The following is a 15,101-nucleotide window of genomic DNA, read 5'->3' as shown; positions in this document are numbered from 1 at the left end:
GTTGGAAACACTTTTACCATTCTTAGGGGCTGCCTGCAGTTTCAGTTAGCATACAGCTAATCCAGAAAGGGATGTTAAAAGGGGTTGAAATCCGAGCCCCCCCGAGACCTGCGAACGTCTCTGAGGTCACTGGATCTCCCCAAACCTTCACTGTCTCTCCGGGACAGCTAGGATCGTAAACGACCCGTCCATTTCTTCCGGAATAGGGGAATTTCAGGAATGGCCTGAAACTCCGTCTTCTCACTGCTAAGCCCCGCCTTCTTCTGGCGAATTGTTTTTTTTTAAATGGATTTATGGCTGGTGGTTACCCTATTTCTTAAATGTTTTGAATGCTGATTACGTGGATAAAGGAAAGTTTACTCTACTTCAGCATTCCCTCAGGCTCTCATTAAGTGGGCTGTAAAAAAATTTACTATAATTTGGCTTCTTATAACTTGACACTTTTACTGCTTGCCTGTGTTGGTCTAAGATCAGATAAGATTGCATAGCTCTCAGCGTGTCTTTACTTGCGAATATCTTCTGCGTCACATCATGGCGTCTGTACTTGCTTCAAGTGATTCATTTCAAATGATTTTTTCTGCTTTTCAAAAGTTGTTTGATACGTATGAAAAATCTTCAGAAAAATCTGAAAAAAACTGGACTATCTCTTGTTTTTAACATCAAAATATGAAAGAAAGAGTGAGAGCGTTGAATGTTTGAGTGCTCCTGAAACTCAAATGAAGAATGTCAGAAAGGAAGTCTCTCAACTTGCTGACACGTCGGGCGTCTGGTTTATTTCGGAGGCAGAAAGAGAAAGAGATACAACGCTAGGTCTGTAGTTCATAAGGCTCCCCTCGTCCGGGACTTAATTTTAGACGAGAGGGCAGACCTGGCATGTATTACTGAAACCTGGCTGGGCCCGGAGGGAGGAGTCCCCCTCGTAGAGATGTGCCCAGAAGGTTTTCAGGTGCTTCATCAGCCGAGAGCCCAGGGAAGGGGTGGAGGTGTGGCTATTGTTATCCGAGAGTCTCTAGTACCTCGTAGGATCCCTGCTCCGGAGCTCGTCGGGTGTGAGTCCCTGCTGGTGAAGTTGGACCTGAAGGGTCAAGTGGGTTTGCTGTTAACGTACCTGCCTCCCAACAGCGTTGCAGCAGCCCTCCCCTCGCTCCTCAAGTCAGTAGCCGAGCTGGCAATTGAGTTCCCCAGGCTTATGGTTCTGGGGGATTTCAATTTGCCTTCGCTCGGTGAACACTCTGATGGAGCGCAGGAGTTCATGGCTTCCATGACAGCCATGGACTTGACCCAGGTAATTCGGGGCCCAACCCATTCAGCGGGTCACACGCTCGACCTCGTATTCCTCTCGGAGCAGTGGACTTGTGATCTTGGTCTGAGGGGTAATGAGATCATACCCCTGTTGTGGTCAGACCATTGCCTACTGAGGCTTGACTTTCGGAGGCCAAACCTCCACTGTAGGGAGGAGGAACCGACCAGATGGTTCAGCCCCAGGTGACTTATGGATCCCTTGAGGTTCCAGACGGAGCTTGGGGCTATTCCTGATACTCTCGCCCACAGTCCGGTGGAGACCCTGGTTGCTGCCTGGAACTCGGCAGCGACAGGGTCCCTTGACCGGATTGCGCCACTATGGCCGCTCCGAGGCTGTGGATCCAGGAGACCCCCTTGGTTCACCGAGGAACTCCGGGAGAGGAAGCTCCGGAAGAGACGCCTAGAGCACTCGTGGAGATCCAACAAATCCGAATTGAGCCGAGCACTTTTAACATCGTGCATCAAGGATTACATCAGGGCAATTAGTACGGCAAAAAGATCTTATATTGCCACCTTGATTGCCTCTGCCGAGTCCCGCCCAGCCGCCCTGTTTAGGATAACTATAAATAGGAGGGATACGGGGGACCCCTTGCAGGGTAGGGCTGAAGAGTACGTCCAGTTCTTGGCGGACAAAGTTGCTCGGTTTCGGTCGGAGTTGGACTCCGATTCTGCAGATCCAGCCGAGGCACAAGGGGACTTCCGGTGACGTCATTGGCTATGGCGGCAGGCTTGGTGATTGCTCCGAAGCCTTGCTGACAATCAGGGGTCTGGCGGCATAGAGAGCTGCCGTTCGCTGTCTTGGAGGGACTCAGCGAAGAATAGAGGTGCTTCTCTGTAGGCCGGGGGAAGTGCAATCTCCTCGGCTAAACAGAGGCTCTGCATTGATCCCAGACTTCTGGAGAGGGATGCGTGAGCTGTCCCAGCCATGATACAGCACTTTTGTCTGGCGTAGGATTTTTGGAGTGAATCTGGACGCCCTAATTTTTTTTGAAGAGTAAGTTGGATTTACTATTTGGTTACTGCATCTCTGGCAATCTTTGTTTTCCTCTTTGATGGGACTTTTAGCGGCAATTAAGACAAACAGGAGTAAATGAACTAACAATTGAAGACGGATTTACATTATAAAGAGTCGTTGAAGGCGGCTTAGGTTGGTGGAAACAGAGAAGAGGGAAGCTTTTTTCTACCCAGAGGCATAGCTGACAGTACTCAGCGAATCTGCTTTGCTTGCTATCAAGACCTGTGGAAAACTTTTGTGCTGAGTAACCAGCGAACTTGCTCTGCTTGCTACTAAGACCTTTGGAAAACTTTTGTGCTGAGGCTCCACGTGAGACAGTCAATATTATATCCACCGTGTGCATTGTTTTCTCCTTTTGGAACTGGCATTGGATACTTGAAAGGGGAACACTTCGAGTTGAACCTTTCTTCTTTTTTATTCTCTTCTCTTTGAGGTTTGTTTTTTTCTTTTTTTCTTTTTGTGTTGATGTATTTGCCTCCCCCTCTTTCCTTTCTTCCTGATATGAGCCCCTTCCTGTACCTTTTTTAGACCTTTCTATGGGACTATATTTATATATATTTTTCTGTATAGATAGCAGCAAAATAATTTGGAACATTGCACAAACTGGTAGCAGATAGCTTATGAAGCAGTGGGATATTCTTAACTTAATTGATATGAGCTGGGCAAAGGTGGGAAAAAAAACCTCGACATTACCTACTCAGCCGTCCCCATCTTCAACTCCTCCAATAACACACAGAACTTTAGACAATATGGCTGGGGTAGAGAAGGCACCCACATTGCAAAATATACAGACAACTTTGCTATCGATACAAAATAATATTGCTAGGAATCAAGAGATCACCGAAAAATCCCTGGCCGACATCAAAAATGAAATGGGAGACATGAGGGGTGAACTGAAACAGTTGAATTTACAGCAAAAGGAGATTTGGGCAAAAATGGAGAAACAGGAGGGTCAAATTCAAGAGTTAGGAGTAAAAATGAAGGAAAGTGAAGAGAATATGGCGAGGTGGGAAATGAGGCAGCTACATACTAATAGAAGGTTGGAAGATGAGATTGCTATGTTGGAATTAGAAAAGTCAGCCTTCTTTCTCAGATTTCAAAATATCCCAGAGGAAAGAGGGGAGAAACTGAAAGAAATCATGGTGGAGATGATAGCAGGGATCGCCCAGAAAGATAAATTGTTGATACAGAGTGACATCGATGACGTATATAGAGTCTATACTTCTTATACTAGGAGACAGAAACTGCCACGTGAAGTGCACGTGAGGTTTACTAAGCGATCCCTGAGGGAAGAAATTTATCAGAAGGCACGTGACCAGAATACCATGTATGCGGGGGAAATGGTCATAGTACTAAAACAGATACCAAGAAGAGTGAGGGAAAGGAGGCAGAAATATCAGGACCTAACAACACAACTGAGGAAACTTCAGGTGATGTATAGGTGGCTTTTCCCAGAAGGGTTATCTTTTCTCTGGCAAGGCCAGAGGTTTCGGATTGAATCATTGCAAGATGCACAAGACTTTATCGAAAGCCAGTTGAAGAAGGGAACTCAGAATAATGAGGGAGAACTGGACAATAAGAGCCAAGGAGAGGAGCGAAAGAATAGTGTCCCGGGAGATGAGAAAGGGGGAAATGAGAAACAAAGCAGAGATGAGAGACCGCAAATGAGGCAGACAACAAAAGCTAAAGCCTTAAACAAATAAACATGGCGGATGAACTTCGCTTAATTTCCTTAAATATAAATGGTTTGAATTCACTAAGAAAGAGAAATAAAATACTGAATGCTTTACGGAAAAAGAATTGTAATTTGACATGCTTGCAAGAAATACATATAGAGAACCACCAGCAAAATGTGTTGTATTACCCCCGGCTGGGTATAATGTATACAAGCTTAGCAGATGAAAAGAAAAGGGGCATTGTGTTGTATGTTAAAGACCATATCGATTCTAAATTGGTGTATATGGATGGGGAGGGTAGAATCTTAATGGTCGAATTGAAATTTGGTCGATATAAAATCTTGCTGGTGGCCATATACGCACCGAATGACAACCAAAGTACCTTCTTTAGAAGGTTGCATTTAAAAATTGCAGAGTTAGGCTATGATCATATTTGTGTGGTGGGTGACTATAACGCGGTGGCAGATAGGACAATGGATTACAACCCAGGAAACATCCAAAAGGGGGGGAAATTAAGAGAAAGGAGGAGAGTTCTCCCCAAAACCTTTGAAGACATGAGGGAGGAATATGAATTAAAGGATGTATGGCGTGAACTCCACCCACAGAAACAACAATTTACTTTCTTTTCACATAGACACCAATCCTGTTCTAGGATCGACATGGCCTGGTTGACACCAGAAATTGGGGACTTGATTAAGGAAGCAGTAATTGAGGTCAACACCTGGGCCGATCACAATCCACTCTTATTGGTGTGGAAGGGAGTAAGGCAGGGGAGGAAGAGAAGGTGGATGATGAATACAGAGATAGTGAAAGAACAAGAATTTCAGCAAATGTTTAAAAGGGAAATGAGGTGTTTTTTTTGAAGAAAATAGGAAAGGAGTAACCCCACAAATACTTTGGGATATGGCCAAGGCTTGTATGAGAGGCCTAGCTATTAAACATACAATAGGTACCCACAGGAAAAAATTAGAAGAGAGGGCAAAATGGGCAACTAAATTGGAGGAGGTAGAAAAAGCCTTGCAACAGAACCCACTAGATGATAGGAAAAAAGAAGAAATGGCTAGAATTAAGCATGGGATCTCTCTTTTAGACCAGGAGGATGTCGCTCGAAAACTTAGGGGGATTAAGCAAAACTTTTTTGAGCATGCTAACAAACCGGGTCGCTGGCTCTCTTATAGACTTCGAAAAGAAAGAGAGAGCAGACGTATAGCTCAACTGCAGAATAGTAAAGGGGAATTAGTAGAAACCAAGGGGGAGAAACAGGAAATTATCCAAGGCTTTTTTCAGCAACTATATAGTAGGGAAGAAGTTTCTGAGGTCCAAATTAAGGAATTTTTAGATAATGCAAATCTACCCAAGATCTCAAATGAAGCAAAAGGGGTACTGAACCAAAAGATAACATTAGAGGAACTAGAAAAGGCAGTTAAAAAAATGGGAAACAACAAAACTCCTGGCATGGATGGTTTGCCAGTTGAAATCTATAAATCTTTTTTGGAAATTTTAGGACAAGAGATGATAGCAATATTTAATGCTGTCTTGACGGATTCTATTGCACCGAAATCATGGGCCGAGGCTTATATAACCCTTTTGCCTAAAGTTGGAGCTGACCGTACCCAAATTAAAAACTATAGGCCCATTTCACTTTTAATTTCGTAAAATATTTTATTCAATTTTCAATTTTCACATTCCATTTGCAATCATTTATACACAGGGTATTTACTATAAGAAAAGAAGAAAAAAAAAGGAAAAAAGGAATAAAACGAACAAATAAAAAGGAAACACAACTCATCATTCACAACCCCACCTAACCCTTGCATCCTCCATACACCCCATCTACCCCCTCCAACTTTCCTTTCTCCCTCTAACACTCCCCTCCTACTTCCCTTTCCCCTCAAACCTTCCTTCTCCCCTTACTCCCCAGACACCCTCCTTACATCCCCTTACTCCTTACATTCCCCTTACTCCTTCCTTACTCCTCCCTCTTCCTTCCCTCTACCTCCCTCCTTGGTGTATGCCTTTATTCGAGTGTTGTTTGATCTGATAAAAGTAAAATGAACCAAGGAAAAAATAATAATAATAATAATAAAAAAAAAAGAACCACCGTATATAAATACATTCTTGTTCTTGTTAAGACTATGTTAACACCCCCCCACCCCACCCCCCACAATCCCCATCCCTAATCCTCCCGACTTCCCAGGGCCCACACCTGGCACTACCTTCTATCTAAAATATCTTGTATACATATGGATTAAAAAATAAAAGTAATATATCAAAAAAAAAAAAAAGAAAAGAAGAGAAAGAAAAAAAAAAAGGAAAAAAAAAGAAAAGAGAAAAAAGAAAAAAAAGAAACCACTCTTTGGTTGATCTCAGCCCCCCATCTTTATCTATGCTTAAATAGTATAAATCATTCTATCTATATTTTATTCTCGTCTCTTACTTCTTTGCTATTTACCCCGATCTTCTGTAGACTCTCCCGTTCCCTTCCTAAACCTCATGATCCCTTCCAATAAGATTTAAGCAGCATAGTTCCTGCCATATATTCAAATATAACTTTACAGACAAGTAATCAAACTTTCCCTTCTAGTAAAATTTAAACAACGTGAATGATCTTTCTTTACCCCTTTTTCAAACCGTAATTCAAAATAATCTAACCAGATTTCCCCTTCTTAGTAAAGTTAAGCAACATAGATCAGATATTACTTTACACAGGAATCAATTTCTATCTTAAGATAATTCCAACCGACTTCCCCTTCTAGTAGAATTTAAATAACTTAGTTCATTCCACATGCATTTTACTCTCATCCCCCACTTGTCTGATATTTACCACTATCAAATTTATACTAACATTTGTTTAAAATATAGCTCAGAGCGATTTGTAGCATGAATCATTCCACATATTCCAGTAATACTTTCAACAAGAATCAGTTAACCTTCTATTTTAAGGTAGTCCCTTCTAACAAAGTTTAAACAACATAAATCATTCCGCATTCTTTTTACAGTTATCTTAAGATAATCCCAAGCGGCTTCCTGTTCTAATAAGCTTTAAACAACGTAAATTTTGCCCTCTTCCCTTGCTTGTCTGGTATTTACCACAAATAACGTAATTCATTCCACATACATTTTACCCTCATCTCTTGCTTGTCTAATATTTACCACTATCAAATTTATACTAGCGTTTATTTAAAAAGTAACTCAGAACTATAACAACCAACTTTCCCTTCAAATAAAAGTTAAATAGCATGGATCATTTTCAAATAATACTTTCAGCAAGAGTCAGTTAACCTTCTATTTTAAAATAGTCCCATCTAACAAAGTTTAAACAACATAAATCATTCCGCATTCTTTTAACCACTATCAAATTTATGCTAACGTTACTTTAGAATCTAGCTCAAAGTAGTTTCGTCCAGCTTTCCCTTCTGATAAAAATTAGTCCACTTTTTCTACCGGAGAGAGGTCTCAAACCCCCATTCAGTCCTCAACTTTAGGAAGTCTTTTGAAGTATCTAAATTCTCGATCTGCGTTCTTCTGCTTCTCCGAGGGAGGAGGGGCTGCCCCCTCCATCTTGCAGCCGCATGGCCAGCCGTTTGCTTTCTCCTTCCGCTTGTCTCTCCTCTCTTCCAAGCGCGTCAGGAAGTCCCGCCTTCAGAATCCTACAATAGAAATCTTGAGCCTCCGAAATAGAGTTAAGACGAAATCTTTGATTCTCAAATGTAACCGTGATGCCGGCAGGGGCCTCCCATCTGTATCGAATCTGTTGACTCCTAAGCTCTTTAGTTAAAAAGGCGTAGTCCCTTCTTGCTCTCAACATCTGGAAAGGAATCTCTTTGAAGACAATCAGGTCCTGGTCATCAATTCGGAGCCTGTTATTATGAAAATTTTGCACAATCGCGTTTCTAGATTCTTTTGTAGAGAAATATATAATTATGTCCCTCGGGAGCTGTCGCTGTTCCGCTATCAATGAGTTCTGGCGATAGATTTTCCGAATCTGCCAATCAAAGTTAAGTCCCGGGCTTCCCAGCGCGTGGCTGAAGGCTTCAGCAAAGGTCTGTTTTAAATTCTCTTGCTTCTTTTCACGGAATCCTCTGACTCTAATTGCAAATGCCTTCCTATTAAAATTTAGTATCATAAGCTGTTCTTCGTTATTTCTAATTTTTTCTTGTAAAATTTGAATATTGGTAGTCAAATTAAAATTAGCCTTCTCCAGACTTTCCAATTTGTTTTCTATTTCAGCAGAGTAATCTGACAGGGCAGACACAGCTGCAAAGGTATTCGCCTTCATTTGATTAACTTTAGATTGTAAATCATCAAATAATTCCAATACAAATTCCCTGATTTCTTTCTTAAAAGCGTTAAGCATTTTAAGGAGATATTCCTGTGTTAAAAGTTCCCCAGCAGAAGACATAGGAGACAAAGGCTGTGTTTCCAAAAAAGATTCTTTAAATTCTTTAGACACATTTGTAGCAAGACGCTTCTTTGATCTGGGTGCCATAATAAATAAACAAGTAAGCAGCGCTTCGCTCCCCTCTATTTCCAAAGAAAAAGAGTTTGTTTTGTTAAGGAGCGGTCTGCAGGAAGATAAACCCGGCTAAGTACATCCAGTAATCATCCACGGAGAGAAATCGCCATTTTGAAGTCTATTTAAACAAAGAAGTCTTTAAGACGAATGGTGCTGGTATTTAAGATAGTAATAAAAGCATAAATCTCACAGGGGTGGTACCCTCCCGTATCAAATCTAGCTTGAGAAAACTTTGTTTTGTCCTGGGGGGGGCTAGCCTGTCTGGGGCTGCCAAAAAAAAAAAAAGGCAGCTGAGAAGAACTGGCCGGAGATAAAAGCTCCGCTTCGGCTGGATCTAATCTCTTCCACAGCCAAAAAAAAAGAAAAGGGCTGTGGCTTACGAATAGACCCTAGTCTACGGGGCTATTCTCCCTGCCCCTTTCTTAGCCAGAAAGGGGTGCTATCTATGATCTTATTTAGATATACAGACCAGATCTCTGAGGAGTTCGGTGGAGCCCTCCTCGGCAACAGGCCACGCCCCCCAGAAGTCAGGCCCATTTCACTTTTGAATGCGGATTAAAAGAGGTTACCGGGGCAAACACTGAATGGAGACCTGAGAACCTGTTACTAAGCATCAAACCAGATAACATAAGCAGTTCAATATGGCATTTGAGCCTGCATATAATTGTGGCCGCAAGAATAACCTATGCACAATTTTGGAAATCCACCACTATTCCGTCGGAAGATGCTATAATTAAAAAGATCTACGAATGTGCAGAAATGGACAGAATGACGGGTTGGCTGAGGGACAAAGGAGAAACAGAACATTATCTTAGCTGGAACCTATGGTATATGTGGGCGACTAGGAGAACAGCAGGGACTTAAAATGGGGAAAGTTAACATAGATACCATAATAGATCCCTGAATCTTGCAATGAGAAGATGTGGCGTAGAGACCTAATAATGAGAAAAGAAAGAAAAAATTGGGCTGTGAATGACTGTCACCGTGGGGGGGGGGAGGGGGGGTTGTATGTTTAAAACGGCATTTGTATCTGTATGTTTTACTTTATATTGTTATGTATGATTTGTCTTACTTATGTCGTTGTATTTATGTCGCTGTATTTTTCTTCCTGTTTTTTAAAGGTAATAATGTTTAATAAAAATTATATTATTTAAAAAAAAAAGGGGGATAATCTGGTAGACCATCGCTGGGTTGAGTTTCAGGATGTCGCCCCTGGGGACGTGGACAAGGCCATGAGAGCTGTGAGTGCCTCCACATGTGTACTGGACCCGTGCCCCTCCTGGCTGGTTGTCAACAGCAGGCAGGTGACACGGGGCTGGATCCAGGCGGTTGTTACCGCCTCCCTTTGGAAGGGGGTCTTTCCCCCCGCACTCAAAGCGGCGGTGGTGAGACCCCCTCCTGAAGAAACCATCTTTGGATCCAGCCGTTCTTAACAATTACCGTCCAGTCTCCAACCTCCCCTTTGTGGGGAAGGTTGTTGAGAAGGTGGTGGCCTTTCAGCTCCAGCGGGCCTTGGAGGAAGCCAGCTATCTTGACCCATTCCAGTCCGGCTTCAGACCTGGCTACAGCACAGAAACCGCTTTGGTCGCATTGACCGATGACCTCTGGAGAGCCAGGGATCGAGGCCACGCCTCCATCCTGGTTCTCCTTGACCTCTCAGCGGCTTTCGATACCATCGACCATGGTATCCTTCTGCGACGACTGCGAGAGGTGGGGGTGGGAGGCACTGTTTTGCAGTGGTTCTCCTCTTACCTCTCGGACAGGTCGCAGTCGGTGTTAGTTGGGGGGCAGAGATCGAACCCTAGGCCCCTAACATATGGGGTGCCGCAGGGTTCGGTCCTGTCTCCCCTACTTTTCAACATCTACATGAAACCGCTGGGCGAGATCATTCGGTGGCACGGGATAAAATACCACCAGTATGCGGACGATACCCAGCTGTATCTGTCCGCCCCGTGCCAACTCAATGAAGCGGTGGACGTGATGAACCAGGGACTTGAAGCTGTTAGGGACTGGATGAGGGCTAACAAACTTGTGCTCAACCCAGATAAGACCGAGTGGCTGTTGTGTTTCCCTCCCGCCAATTTGGCAAATATTCCATCTCTCAGGCTGGGGGGTCAAACATTATACCCCTCAGACAGGGTCCACAACTTGGGAGTCCTCCTGGACCCACAGCTGACTTTTGAACACCATTTGTCAGCTGTGACCAGGGGGGCATTTGCCCAGGTTCGCCTGGTGCACCAGTTGCGCCCCTACCTGAACCGGGAAGCTCTCACAACAGTCACTCGGGCCCTTGTGACCTCTAGGCTGGAGTACTGCAATGTGCTCTACATGGGGCTGCCCTTGAGGAGTATTCGGCGACTTCAGCTAGTCCAGAATGCAGCCGCGCGAGCGATCGTGGGTGCACCTCGCTTCACCCACGTAACACCTATCCTCCGCGAGCTGCGCTGGCTACCTGTCAATCTCCGGATATGCTTCAAGGTGCTACTTGCCACCTATAAAGCCCTTCATGGTAGTGGATCTGGGTACTTGAGAGACCGCCTACTGCCGATCACCTCCACACGACCCATTAGATCTCATCGTTTAGGCCTCCTCCGAGTTCCATCCGCTGGCCAATGCCGACTGGCCACCACGCAGAGGAGAGCCTTCTCGGTGGTAGCCTCGACCCAATGGAATGATCTTCCCATGGAGCTTCGTACCCTCACCACCCTCCAGACCTTCCGCACAGCCCTTAGAATCTGGCTATCCCGTCAGGCCTGGGGCTAAAGATTGTAACCAACCCGAATGGTATGAATGTTGCATTTTAATCATGTATTGTCTTATATGTCAAAGTCTGTCCCCCCCTTCCTTTTGATTGTGAGCCGCCCTGAGTCCCCCCAGGGAAAAGGGCGGCATACAAATAAATAAACTAAACTAAACTAAACTAAGCTTGAAAGAAGGGAAGCCATACAGAAAATTTATCTCAAAAGACAGATTGCAGGAGGAATGAGAAGCATTAAAGAATCTATACTTTATGAAACATTATTTGCAGAATTTTCGATACCACCCTTGAAAATCAAAAACAAATTGAGTGGAACAAGCCAAGGACAACGTTATTACATCAGAGGCACCCTAAGCAAAAAGGTGTGAAGATATTTCTCTTTGGACTTGCTTATAAAAACGTTTGGGGAACTTGTTTTAAGAATGGTATCAGGACCAAGGAAGTTTTGCTATTGGAGAGACATAGGCTGATAGATTGAAGAATACTATTGAAAATTAGCTAAATCTAATTACTCTTATTTGTAATAGATATAGCTGAATAATAATTGATATTGATAGTAATGTATATAATGTGGAGTTGATATGATAAATAATAATTGGATATGAGAAAGGAAGGTTGGAAATATTTTTGGATTATATACAAAGGTTATTAATCACAATAATTATCACTATTAAAAATAAAATAAAATATATACAGTTAAATGTTAATTAACATGGGGAAAATGTTATGATATATGATATAACTACATAAAGAAGGGAGAATGATAATAAACTATACTGCATGGAAGATGGACTTTTTGGTATTAAATATTATGGATGTTCAGCTAAAATAGGATATGAGGATTTGATGTTAATAGAGGATTTTACAAACAAGTAAATGAAATGTCAGCAGGTCTTATGGATTAATTCTTTGGTATAGTTAAGGATGAAGGATGTTTAAACAACTGTAGTCAACTAAAAGTGGAGGTATAATGATGTTAATATAGTAAACATTTGAGTTAAGATATTTGAATTAATATGAATTAATGGAAGAGATGCACCAAAACATGTTGTAACCAGCTGACATACATACATACATACATACATACATACATACATACATACATATATATATATATATATATACACACACATATATATATACACATACACACACACACACACACACACACACACACATATAATATACCTGTGTTCTTTTTTTGTTTTTTTTGTTTTTGTTTTTTGTTCAGTTTTTTCTTCCCTGCCTTGCCTTTTGTTCTTTTTGTCTTTTTTTTTTTTTGACCTTTTTTTCCCCACTAGTGTGGGCATGTATTGTTTAAGATTATTATTTTTATTAATATCTTTAAATAATAATTACAGTCAAATGAAAATGGATATATGATGATGGTGATATGTATGAATATTTGAGTTAACATGAGTTATGTTTGTTGACTGTGGAGGAGATGCACGAAAGTTTATTTGTGACTGACTGACACACTTCCTATAGCATGTAAAGAAAGATGTTGTACTTGTTTTAAATTAAAAAAAAAAAAAGAATGGACATTGAAAGTTACAAACCTAGCCGAGATGGCTAAAATATCGGCATATCTTAAAGACCATTCAAATGAGAGATATAAACGAGACTGGAAAAAATGGATTGACTATATACAAAACAAATGCGGGACTAAGAAATTACAGATAGCCTATGCTTAAGATTAGGAATAATCTAAACTGCTTAAAGTTAGTGCAACAGGAAGAAGCTGAGTTTAATGCAGAGATGTTATTAACTTCTTTTTTTATTTCCTTTGTCTTAATATATTTTAGACTGTATTTGTTAAAAACCTATACCGTGTATGGGCTCTGGGAAATCGGGGGGGGGGGGAAGGGAGGTGGAGTGTTAGGGGGGAGGGGGGATATATAGTATGTGTTAGATTTTAAAGTAACGTGACTGCACTTGTATACTGTTGCTCTTTAATTTCACTGTAAAAATAGGACAAGCTGAATATATTAATAGATAGTAGAAATACACCGAAGGGAGGAGTAGAGGGATAGAAGAAAGAGGGGTAGAGAGGGTGTGAGAGAGGATGGGAGGGAGGGTGAGAAGGAAGGGAGGGAGTGTACTGGGAGAGAGGAGTGGTAGAGGGGGAGGGGAAGTAGGGTAGAGGGGAATGTTGGAGGGAAGATGGAAAGTTGGAGGGGGGCGAAAGAAAGGGTGTATGGAGGGTCGAAGAGGTACATTGGGTTTCTATTTTGGGGGGTATTGTTGACAAGAGGAATGGCTGTGTTTATTGTTTAATGTTATATGGCCCAGGTTATGCACAGTATATATGTGACTGTACGAAATGAAAATGGAAAATAAAAAACACATTTACAAGAGGAATTTTAAAAAAAAAAAAAAGACTCAAGGTCACAATCAGTGTACTGCTGGTGCTTGTGGAAAATATTTTGGCAAGAGTAGGAAAAGGAAAGAAAAAGATAAGAACCCTTCTACTTTGAAAACCATAAAAGAGCTTGTATTTAAGATTTAAAATCAATAGATATATTCTTCAAAAAAATTTGACAGGCTAGTGTGGCAGCAATTATCAAATTCCTCCTTTTCTTTTTCTTTATATTTTTTTTACTCTGAAAAATGGATCAATACTGAGATGAAGAAAACATGATAATCCAAAATATTTTGGCTGGACTTCAAAACATCTCAGAAGGTTTTGAGAGATTTGATAAGAAAATGGACAGACTGTGGGGTATCACAGAAAAAGATGATGAGGTTGGAGCCCCAGAAATTAAATACAGAAAACAAAGATAAGACGTTAGATGAACTTATTAATGGAGTAAGTAATGGAGTGAAGGCAGAAAGAAGGGAAGCTGGAAAAGCGACTTTGATAATTTGCTGCTTCATTCCAAACTTCAAGATGCAGGAGAAAAAGAAAGAGCGAAAAAGATGGAGTTAACAAGACAAATCTATCCAGAAATAAGCTTGACAACCAGACTTAAGCCTACATTAATAACAATTCAAGAGCAACGAAACTACATGAGAGATTTCTTAAGGTACAAAGTGCGGAGAGAAGTCTTAAACCCTGGCAAGGTCCTGAAAAGAGAATCGACACAACAGCTGGCGAGAGAGAAAAAATCATTTTGTTACTGGAAAGACACTGGTTAATAATGCTAGTTTATGAAAAAAGCTAGCTAATTATTGATGATTAATAAGTAGAGATTTTAGTACTTTGTAGACTGTTCTAGTTTATCATTGAATGTTTATTCGTTAACATATAATTTACTATGATACCAATAGTGAAATGATAACCTTAATTAGGATAAATAACCGGGCCATAAATTGTAATTTTGGATCTGGCATAAAAATGTACAAATCTTACAAATTTTTGCTTAGATCTTGTTATGAAGATATAAATAATTTGAGTCAGAAGAGAGGAGATGTGATATAAATTGGATTGGATTGGATTTGGATTTATTACATTTATATGCCGCCCTTTTCCCCGAAGGGGACTCAGGGCGGCTCACAATTCAATCAGGGAAGGGGGTACAGACAGGGGAATAAAAAGACGAACATAACAATAAAAAAATTTAAAAAACACACAACAACCATACCATTCGAGAAGGGGGGCAAAGCTCTTTAGCCCCAGGCCTGTCGGAACAGCCAGGTTTTAAGGGCTTTGCGGAAGGCCTGGAGGGTGGTGAGGGTTCAAATCTCCATGGGGAGCTCGTTCCAGAGGGTCGGAGCAGCCACAGAGAAGGCCCTCCTCCGGGTAGTCACCAGTCGGCATTGGCCAGCGGATGGAATTCGGAGGAGGCCTAATCTGTGGGATCTAATCGGTCTAGTGGAGGTAATTGGCAGCAG

At 41.7% G+C, this 15,101-nt stretch overlaps 1 long non-coding RNA gene across 1 annotated transcript; it reads right to left on the bottom strand.

Annotated features, from left to right (window-relative positions):
• On the bottom strand, positions 1-14,690 carry LOC116522725. Its single transcript, XR_004256993.1, has 3 exons — positions 14,611-14,690; positions 9,965-9,969; positions 1-263 (listed from the first exon to the last, which is right to left on the bottom strand). It is a non-coding gene; the product is annotated as an uncharacterized LOC116522725 (long non-coding RNA).
• Between the last annotated feature and the right edge of the window lie 411 nt (positions 14,691-15,101).

This window comes from Thamnophis elegans, chromosome Z (genome assembly GCF_009769535.1).
Source record: "Thamnophis elegans isolate rThaEle1 chromosome Z, rThaEle1.pri, whole genome shotgun sequence".
Lineage (NCBI taxonomy): Eukaryota > Metazoa > Chordata > Lepidosauria > Squamata > Colubridae > Thamnophis > Thamnophis elegans.
Note: the sequence above shows the minus strand (reverse complement) of the source record. Positions and strands in the feature narration are given on the sequence as shown.